General features: G+C 41.1%; 1 non-coding gene across 1 annotated transcript; it reads left to right on the top strand.

Annotated features, from left to right (window-relative positions):
• Nucleotides 1–4,240: 4,240 nt before the first annotated feature.
• On the top strand, nucleotides 4,241–4,347 carry LOC141583392 (U6 spliceosomal RNA). Its single transcript, XR_012516043.1, has one exon. It is a non-coding gene; the product is annotated as a U6 spliceosomal RNA (small nuclear RNA).
• Nucleotides 4,348–9,977: the final 5,630 nt, after the last annotated feature.

The following is a 9,977-nucleotide window of genomic DNA, read 5'->3' as shown; positions in this document are numbered from 1 at the left end:
CTAATTTTTTAATTTTTAGTAGAGATGAGGTTTCCCTATGTTGGCCACACTTGTCTTGAACTTCTTTCCTCGTAATCCACCTGCTTCAGGAGCTGGGATTATAGGTGTGAGCCACTGCACACGGCCACATGTAGAAGTTTAGTGCTACATACAACACTGAACATTACACTGTGCTGGGATTACATGTGTGAGCCACAGTACCCAGCCACATAGATTTTCTTATTTCTCTAAGAATCCTGATCGTAAATGAGTTCAGAGTTGTATGTAGAAGCACAATGCTTAGATGCAGATGTGTAAATATAGAAGGATACAATACTTAGATTTAACAGTTATGAATAAATGTAATTCTTATAACTGACTATAACAGTATTAGAAAAGTCATATATTGATAAAGCTTTCTTCAGAAAAAGAGACTTAAAAACTTTGAGGAATTGCTTCTTTCCAAATGTATGCATACCTAAGGTTCTTACAATGGTGTGGTTTATAGAATAGATATTAGAGTGTAAATCCAATTTTTAAAACGTAGTCAAACGTATTAATCTTATATTTTATGCCTATGGCTATTTTGTAATTCAGAGAAAGGCTTTTCCAACTCCGAAATTCTTTAAAATCCTCTAGTGATTTATTTTTCATGGTATTTAAATCAATATTGAAACTTTCTTGAATTTACACTGGTTTCAAGTTTTGTCCAACTTTTTTTCAGTTACATATTAACCATGGGAATTCTTTCATTATACAAATAAACATGTTATGGTTTAAATTCAGAGGAAATTATGATATGTTATTCTATTGTATGCTAACTAAAGTGTTCTTTTGTTGACTTAGAGTTCTCTTAGCCATAAGAAAAAAAAAGATCCCTTGCATGAAATTAGCATGTTGTGGGGGAAAATTGCCATGCTTAGACTGGAACTAGACACAATAAAACAGGAGAACCCACTAAGGGCAAAGAAATTTTTGGAGGACATTGAAAGTGTGAAAGGAAAAAATGCTAATATTCTAAAACCTATAAAATTGGATAAAGAAGAATGAACAAAGATGGTATTTTAAGGACAGTGGACAGCTTAGCATTTTGACAACGAAGAATAAAATGGTCAGTTCTGAATTGGAGAATGTAAGACACAACTAGGAAACACTGGAAATGGAAATTCAATCATGTCATTTTAGACTGGCTACTGGTCTACATGAATGTGACCAAAGCCAGATAGCAGAAAAAGACTTCTTTTCAGAGAACAAAACCTGAACAGGTTTATTTACAGGAGACAATGAATTCTCATACATCTAAACTGAAAGAGAACAGAAAGATTCTTTCTGAACAACTGTAATGCTTATTGTAAAAATTAACAGCCTAAAATTTCAGCTCCATCACACAAGATAAACTGTGAGAGAAAAGACAGGGCAGGCTGTCATCTTTCCTGTTGGAGGAACTTAATTATTCCAGCTAAGGGCATTGGAGAGTACAAACCCACCAGGGGCAGAAGAGTTCCCACAGCACAGCACAGCTGCTTTACCAAATCATGGCCAGACTGCTTCTGAAAGCAGGCTCCTGATCCTGTTCCTTCTTACTGAACAGGACCTCCCACCTGGGGCTTACTGCTACCCTCACAGGTGTTCTCTGGTCAATGGAGATTTGAAACATTCCTTAGACAGAGCTCCCACAGAGAGGGGCGGGCCACCAACTTTGCTGTTTGGATGACTAGGTTCTGGCCTGAGGGCTTTGTAGAACCCAAGCTGACCAGGGGTGTAAGTGGTAGCTCAGCACAGCAGAGCCACCTCGCAAAAACATGGCCAGACCCTTGTTTAAGTCAGTCCCCAAACACATTTCTAATCACTGGGTAAAGCCATTCAACAGGGTTTCTGGCTGCCTTCACTGCTGTTCTCTGGCTGACAGATGATTCAGGCCTCCCTGAGTCAGAGCTTCCAAGGGGAAGACCAGACTGTCATCTTTGCTGTTTAGGCGACTCAGCCATTTCAACCTTGGGACTTCAGAGTGTCTGAGGCAACCAGGGGCTGAAGTGAACCCCCAGCACAGCACAGCTGCTCTACAGAAACATGGCCAGACTTTTTTTAAAGCAAGTCTCTGTTCTTGTTCCTCCTGACTAGACAAGACTTCTGAACTTGTCTCCAGCCACCTCCCATAGTTGTGTCCAGATTGGCAACAGGATTGTACCTCAGTGGTACAGAGGTCCCAGAGGAAGAGGCAGGCTATTATCTCTGCCTTTTTGCAGGCTTCGCTAGTGATACCTTGAGTCACTGGAAGATATGAGGCAATTAGGGACCGGAATGGACCCCCAGTATACCACAGCAGCCTTATAGGAAAGTGGCTGAACCGTTACGTGGGTGCTGGTTTCCATATCTCCTCGATGAGCAGGTCCTCCCAGCTTGGATCTTTATCCAGGCCCCACTGAAGCCATCAAGCCAGTAGCAACTTGGCAATTCCTTGGACAGAGCTTCACAGATCGACTGAAATCCTCTCTGCCACTGCCTCTGCAGTGGATCTGCCCTTGTTACCTTCAGAATATCAAGAAAGCAAAAACCGTAAGTGCCATATTGATAACTCTAACAAGCTGCAGTTGACCCAAGGAACAAGGCAGTCCATCTCTTGTGGATACCACATACCCCCCATGGCTTATCACGAGACAGGGAACCCTGGCTTGGGCCCACAGCACAGACCCTCCATCCTGGGCTAATTACACTAAGTGATGGCTAACTCACATCTCTCTGGGGTAGAGCCCCCAGGAGACAAGCAAAGTGATGGAGCAGGAAGCCAGCTGATGTGAAGCTCAGAGGGCAGGCACAGCTATCTCTCTAGGCTCTACTTGGTCTTATGAGACACTTTATCCTAGCACTTTAGGAGTGTGGAGGTCAGATCAGCCACATCTCATGTGAAGATTGCCCAGCAGAGATAAGGTGTGCGAGTTTCCCTCTTAATAAAAGGAGACTTGCTTAAAAAAGAAGTCTGGCCACGTTTTTGTAGAGCAGCTGTGCTGTGCTGGGGCCTCACTTTTCAGAGAGTTCTCTGAGACCTGATCTCTGCTGGGCATTCTAGCACATGAGATGAAGCTGGTCTGACCTCAGCACTCCTTAGTCTGCTCGCCTCTCCCAGGGCCCCAGCCTGGCCACACCTGCCTACAGGGCACTCTCAGCTGCCCACACCTTTGTTTCTGTGCCAGTGGACCATGCCTGAGCAGTGAAGAGATGCAGCAACGTGGACCCTTCAGGCATGCACCAACCTCTACATTGCCTCTCCATACTACAGCTCTTTATACACAAACTTCCTACATCGCTTTGCTGCTGTGTGTTTACATGAGTGGATTTTGCTGTACTTTCCCTACCAGCACATGGGACTGTAGCACACACTTCAACCCACCTGAACTCCCATTGAAGAGATAGCGATGGTAGGCACAGAACCAATAGAACCAACTCTGCCAACAACTTGCCCTTGTGCTAATGTTGTGCACAAAAAAGAGACCCTAATATGCGTTGAGTGACTGCTGCTGCTTAGGGGGTCACAGAGAAGGCACCCAAACCTGCACAGGCCAGCACCCCAGCCTGCACCTCCAGTGCAACAGCACACACAGCAGGGGTCCCCTGGCTCCCACAAAGTGGTCTTGCCTCCACCACTTCCACCATTGGGTGAATGCCAACAGGGAGGCAGGCACTTCTGCATCTGCTAGCACTCTGCCACAGCTGCCACACTTTGCAGCCTTCAGTGCAGTAGAATCCAAACTTTGAGGAGCCAGAGAACAAAGTTGAAACCCAATATAAATTTCCCAGAGTTAAAGAACACAGTCTAGGAATTGGGAGATGAATATTGGCCCCCTAAAATCCTCCAAAACCAAAGCCAGCTGACTGCATCTGCCTTACACCACAATCAAACCAAAAAGATCATCAAATATCATAAAAGAAAAATATCCTGTGCAAAGGTCAGCAACCTCTAAGGTTGAAGGTGAATAAGATCATAGAGATGAGGAAGAATCAGTGCAAGAACACTGAAACTCAAAAAGTCAGCATGCCTTCTTTCCTCCAGATGATTACATCAACTGTTCAGCCTGTTCAAGTTTTCAGAACTGATCAGAGGCTGACATGTCTTTAATGATACAAGTAGAATTCAGAATGTGGGCAGAAACAAAGTTCACTGAGTGAAAGAAGTATGTCATCATCCAATGCAAGGAAGCCAAAAGTCATTGTGAAACATCGCAGGAGCTAACAGGCAATAGAGCTGGTATAAAGAACCTTACCAGTGCTTGCTATGGCAGTACATATATTAAAATGGGAATGATACAGGCAAGATTAGCATGGCTCCTGCTTAAGGATGACATGCAAATTCATGAAGCATTTCATATTTTTAGGAAGAATCAATATTGTGAAAATGGCCATACTGCCCAAAGTAATTTATATATTCACTGCTGTCCCCATCAAGCTACCAATGAACTTATTCACAGAACTGGAAAAACCCACCTTAAACTTCATATGGAAGCAAAAGAGACTCTGCATAGCCAAGACAATGCTAAGCAAAAAGAACAAAGCAAGAGGAATCATGCTACCTGATTTCAAACTATGCTACAAGGCTACAGTAATCAAAACAGCATGGTACTGGTACCAAAACGGAGACATAGACCAATGGAACAGAACAGAGGTCCTGGTGGCAATGCCACACATCTACAACCATCTCATCTTTGACAAACCTGACAAACACAAGCAATGGGGAAAGGATTTCCTGTTAAATAATTGGCGTTGGGAAAACTGGCTACCAGTGTGAAGAAAGCAGAGACTGGACCTCTTCCTGACACCTTACAGTAGAATTACCTCCAGATGGATTAAAGACCTAGACATAAGACCTAATGCCATAAAAAATCTAGAGAAAAAACCCAGGCAAAGCCATTCAGGACATACGTATAGGCAAGTACTTCATGACTAAAACACCGAAACTATTGGCAACAAAAACGAAAATAGACAAATGGGACCTTATTAAACTCCAGAGCTTCTGTACAGCAAAAGAAACAATCATTAGAGTGAACCGCCAACCAACAGGATGGGAAACAATTTTTGCAATCTACCCATCTGACCAATGGCTGATATCCAGAATCTACAAAGAAGTAAAACAGATTTGCAAGAAAAAAAGCAAGCAAACCCATTCAAATTAGGGAAATGATATGAACAGACACTTTTGAAAAGAAGATATATATGAGGCCAAGAAACATATGAAAAAATACTCATCATCACTGGTTATTAGAGAAATCAAAACCACATTGAGATATCACCTCATGCCAGTTAGAATGGTGACCATTAAAAAATCTGGAGACAACAGATACCAGAGAGCATGTGGAGAAATAGGAACACTTTTACACTGTTGCTAGGAGTGTAAACTAGTTGAACCATTGTGGAAGGCAGTGTAACACTTGCTCAAGGGCCTGGACATAGTAATTCCATTTGACCCACCAATCCCATTACTGCGTATATACCCAAAGGATTATAAATCATTCTATTATAAAGACACATGCACACGTATGTTCACAGTGGCACTGTTTACAATGGCAAAGACCTGAAAACAACCCAAATGTCCAGCGACAATAGACTGGAAAAGGAAAATGTGACATACATACACCATGGAATACTATGCAGCCACAAAAAATGATGAGTTTGTGTCTTTTGTAGGGACATGGATGAATCTGGAAACCATCATCCTTAGCAAACTGACAGAAGAACAGAAAATCCAACACTGCATGTTCTCACTCATAGGCGGGTGATGAATAATGAGAATATATGGACACAGGGAGGGGAGCATCACACACTGGGGTCTTTTTGGGGGTGGCCAACAGGGGGACACCAAGGGGTGGGGAGGTCAGGGAAGGATTACATGAAGAGAAATGCCAGATGTAGGTGACGGGATGGAGGCAGGATACCACATTGCCGTGAGTGTACTGATGCAACAATTCTGCATGATCTGCATATACCTATAACCTGAAGTACAATTTTTTAAAAAAGAATAAACTGATGTGATAGAGCTGAAAAGCACACTACATGAATTTTTATAATGCAGCTACATGGTAATTGTGTGTGATTGCATTATAAAAATTCTTGTAATGTGTGTGGGCACCCAAGGGTGCCCTGTAAGCACGTGTAGCCAGGCTGGGGTCCTGGGAGAGGCAAGCAGACTAAGGAGTGCTGAGGTCAGACCAGCACCATCTCATGTGCAAGACCACCTAGTAGAATAGACCAAGCAAAGGTAAGAGTCTCAGAGCTTGAAAACTGGCTTTCTGAAAGAAAAGAGGCAAGAATGTGGGAAAAGAATGAAAAGAAATGAACAAAATATTTGAGAAATAAAGGATTATGTAAAAAGGCAAAATGTATGCCTTATTAATGTACCTGAAAGAGATGACAAAAATGGAACCAAATTGGAAAACATATTTCAGAATATCATTCATGAGAATTTCCCAAACCTAGCACGACAGAACAACATTCAAATTCAGGAAATCCGGAGAACCTCAGATATGCCATGGGAAGAACACCCCTAAGACACATAATCATCAGGTTCTCCGAGGTCAAAATGAAATAAAAGTTGTCAAAGGCAGCTAGGGAGAAAGACAAGGTCACCTACAAAAGGAATCCCTTCAGACTAACAGTGGACTGCTCAGCTGAAACCCTACAAGCCAGAAGAGATATTCAACTTTTAAAGAAAAAAATTCAACCCAGAATTTCAAGGCCAGCAAAACTGTCATAAGTGAAGGAGAAATAAGATCATTTTCAGGCAAGCAAATGCTGAGGGAATTCATTATCCAATGATCTACCTTACAAGAGCTCCTAAAAGTAGAAATTAATATGGAAAGAAAAGATCATCACCAGCCACTACAAAAATGCACTGAATTACACAGATCAGTGATGCTAAAAAACCAACCACATACACAAGTCTGTGAAATTATCAATTAGGAGCGTGATGTCAGCATCTAATCCATATATATCAGTGCTAACCAATTGGGCTAAATGCTCCAACTGAAAGACATAGGGCAGCAAGATGAATAAAGAGCCAAGACTCATTTGAGTATGCTGTCTTTAAGAGACCAATCTCACATGAACTCCTACACATAGGCTCAAAATGAATGGAGAAAAATCCTTCAAGCAAATGGGAAACAGAAAAAAGCAGGTGTTGCAATCCTAGTTTCTGACAAAACAGGCTAAACGAATAAAGATAAAAAGAGAAGGACATGGGCCTGGCACAGTGGCTCAAGCCTGTAATCCCAGCACTTCAGGAGGCCAAGGCGGATGGATCTTGAGGTCAAGAAGTCAAGACAATCCTGGCCAACATAGTGAAACTCCGTCCCTACTAAAAATAACAAAACAAACAAACAAAAAAAAAATTAGCTGGGCGTGGAGGCATGCGCCTGTAGTCCCAGCTACCTGGGATGCTCAGGCCAGAGAATTGCTTAAACCCAGGAGGCAGAGGTTGTAGTGAGCTGAGATCTCGCAACTGCACTCCAGTCTGAGGCCTGGCAACAGAGAGAGACTCGGCCTCAAAAGAGAGAGAGAGAGAGAGAGAGAGAGAGAGAGAGAGAGAGAGAACATTACAAATGTGGCCCTGACCTTTGATAAATGTTATTATTGCTTGATACCAACCTGGGCTATCCTTATTGTTCAAACCAATATGATAGATAATTTGCTGAGGTTTGGGAGCTTCTGCCCCCTGGAGAGTCCCAGATCTCCCAAAATTTGGTTCAGAGGTAAGGTTGATTTTGCTTTACAGCTCCTTTTGTGAAGTTTTTCTCATTTCCGGTGAGGAAGACAGGTTTTTCTGCTTCCATGATGGTGGAGAGCAGGCACTTCCTTTCTTGAGTCTCAGCTTGCTTCTGACAGGAAAGGTGAGTGTGATTTTTTTCCTACTTCTAAGATGGTAGAGAACAGTCATCAGCCTGAGCCTTATTTCCAGGTAAGTGGCTAAATTAGAGATTTGTCTTAAAATTTTTCCTTAATGACTAAAAGTTAAGATTACCAACCACTTGGTTTTAATTTCTCCTTAATATTATAACACTCAGTAATCATATTTATTGTGCATTTTTTAATTTTGCTTAACTTTTTTTATTTATGTTTTAGATTTTGTTGTTATTTCACTTTTCTTCCATCAAGTATGACCATATCTTTCTGACTTGGTCAAATCCAAGGGAATATTCCAAATTTTGGGAAGCAAGTCATCTGAATTGGCTAAAACTTTGTAGCTGCCACGTATGTATTTTCTAGTGAGCAGAAATTCCTTTTTTTTTTTTTTTTTTTTAGCCTAAGAGTTTCTGTCCACATTAGGCCATCTTTTGTCAGCCAAGGTTGCCAGCCAAGGCCAGACTGAAGGAACAGTGGTGACCTTTCAATCCTAACATTCTGCCCTGTTCCCTACAGCAACCTGAGTTTGGTTCCTAAATCTAGTTCTTTCTGGTTTGATGTTTGTTACTTTGAAAATATCAGCAGTTTGTCCCAGCTATGATGTGGTAGTAAGAGATTCAAAAGGATTTTCTTTAAGAGCTTTATAATTAAAAGTAGATTTCTTATTCTTCTTATTATTATGCTTTAAATTCTGTGGTACATGTGCAGAACATGCATGTTTGTTACATAGGTATACACATACCGTGGGGGCTTGTTGCACCCATCAACCCATGATCTACCTTAGGTATTTCTCCTAATGCTATTTCTCCCTTAGGCCCAACCCTGACAGGCTCCGGAGTGTGATGTTCCCCTCCTGTGTCCATGTACTCTCATTGTTCAACTCCCACTTATGAGTGAGAATATGTGATGTTCGGTTTTCTGTTCTTGTGTCAGTTTGCTGAGAATGATGGTTTCTAGCTTCATCCATGTCCCTGAGAAGGACATGAACTCATTCTTTTTCATGGCTGTTGGTGTATATGTGTGACACTTTCTTTATCCAGTTTATTATTGATGGGCATTTGGGTTGGTTCCAAGTTTTTGCTCTTGTGAACAATGCTGCAGTGAAAATATGTGTGCATATGTCTTTGTTGTAGAATGATTTATAATCCTTTGAGCATATACCCAGTAGTGGGATTGCTGGGTCCAATGGCATTTCTATTTCTAGATCGTTGAGGAATCACCACACTGTCTTCCACAATGGTTGAACTAATTTACACTCCCACCAACAGTGGAAAAGATTTCCCATATCTCTACATCCTCTCCAGCATCTGTTGTTTTCTGACTTTTCCAATAATTGTTTTTCTGAAATGACAAGTGATGATGAGCTTTTCATTATGTGTTTGTTGGCTTCATAAATGTCTTCTTTAGAGGAGTGTCTGTTTATATTCTTTACCTACCTTTTGATGGAGTTGGTTTTATTCTGGTAAACTTAAGTTCTTTATAGATTCTGCATATTAGCCCTTTGTCAGATGGATTGATTGCAAACATTTTCTCCCATTCCGTGGGTTACCCATTCACTCTGATGATAGATCTGTTTTGTTTCATTTTAGTTTTCTGTGCAGAAGCTTTTTAGTTTAATTAGATCTCATTTGTCAATTTTGACATTTGTTGCCATTGCTTTTAGTGTTTTAGTCATAAAGTCTTTGCACATGCCTATGTTCTGTATGGTATTGCCTAGGGTTTTTTTCTAGGGTTTTTATAATTTTAGGTCTTCTGTTTTAGGCTTTAATCCATCTTGTGTTAATTTTTGTGTAAGGTGTAATTAAGGGGTCCAGTTTCAGTTTTCTGCAAATGGCTAGCCAGTTTTCCCAACACCATTTATTAAATAGGGAATCTATTCCCCATTGGTTTATTTTCGATTTATTTATTTATTTATTTATTTATTTATTTATTTGGTCTTGTATGTCAAAGATCAGATGGTTGTAGATGTGTGGCATTATTTTTGAGGCCTCTATTCTGTTCCATTGGTCCATATATCTGTTTTGGTTCCAGTACCATGCTGTTTTGGTTACTGTAAGCTGAGAATGTAGTTTGAAGTCTGGTAGTGTGATGTTTCCTGCGTTTTTCTTTTT

The sequence above is a fragment of the Saimiri boliviensis genome, assembly GCF_048565385.1.
Source record: "Saimiri boliviensis isolate mSaiBol1 chromosome 19 unlocalized genomic scaffold, mSaiBol1.pri SUPER_19_unloc_5, whole genome shotgun sequence".
NCBI classification, from domain to species: Eukaryota; Metazoa; Chordata; class Mammalia; order Primates; family Cebidae; genus Saimiri; species Saimiri boliviensis.
Note: the sequence above shows the minus strand (reverse complement) of the source record. Positions and strands in the feature narration are given on the sequence as shown.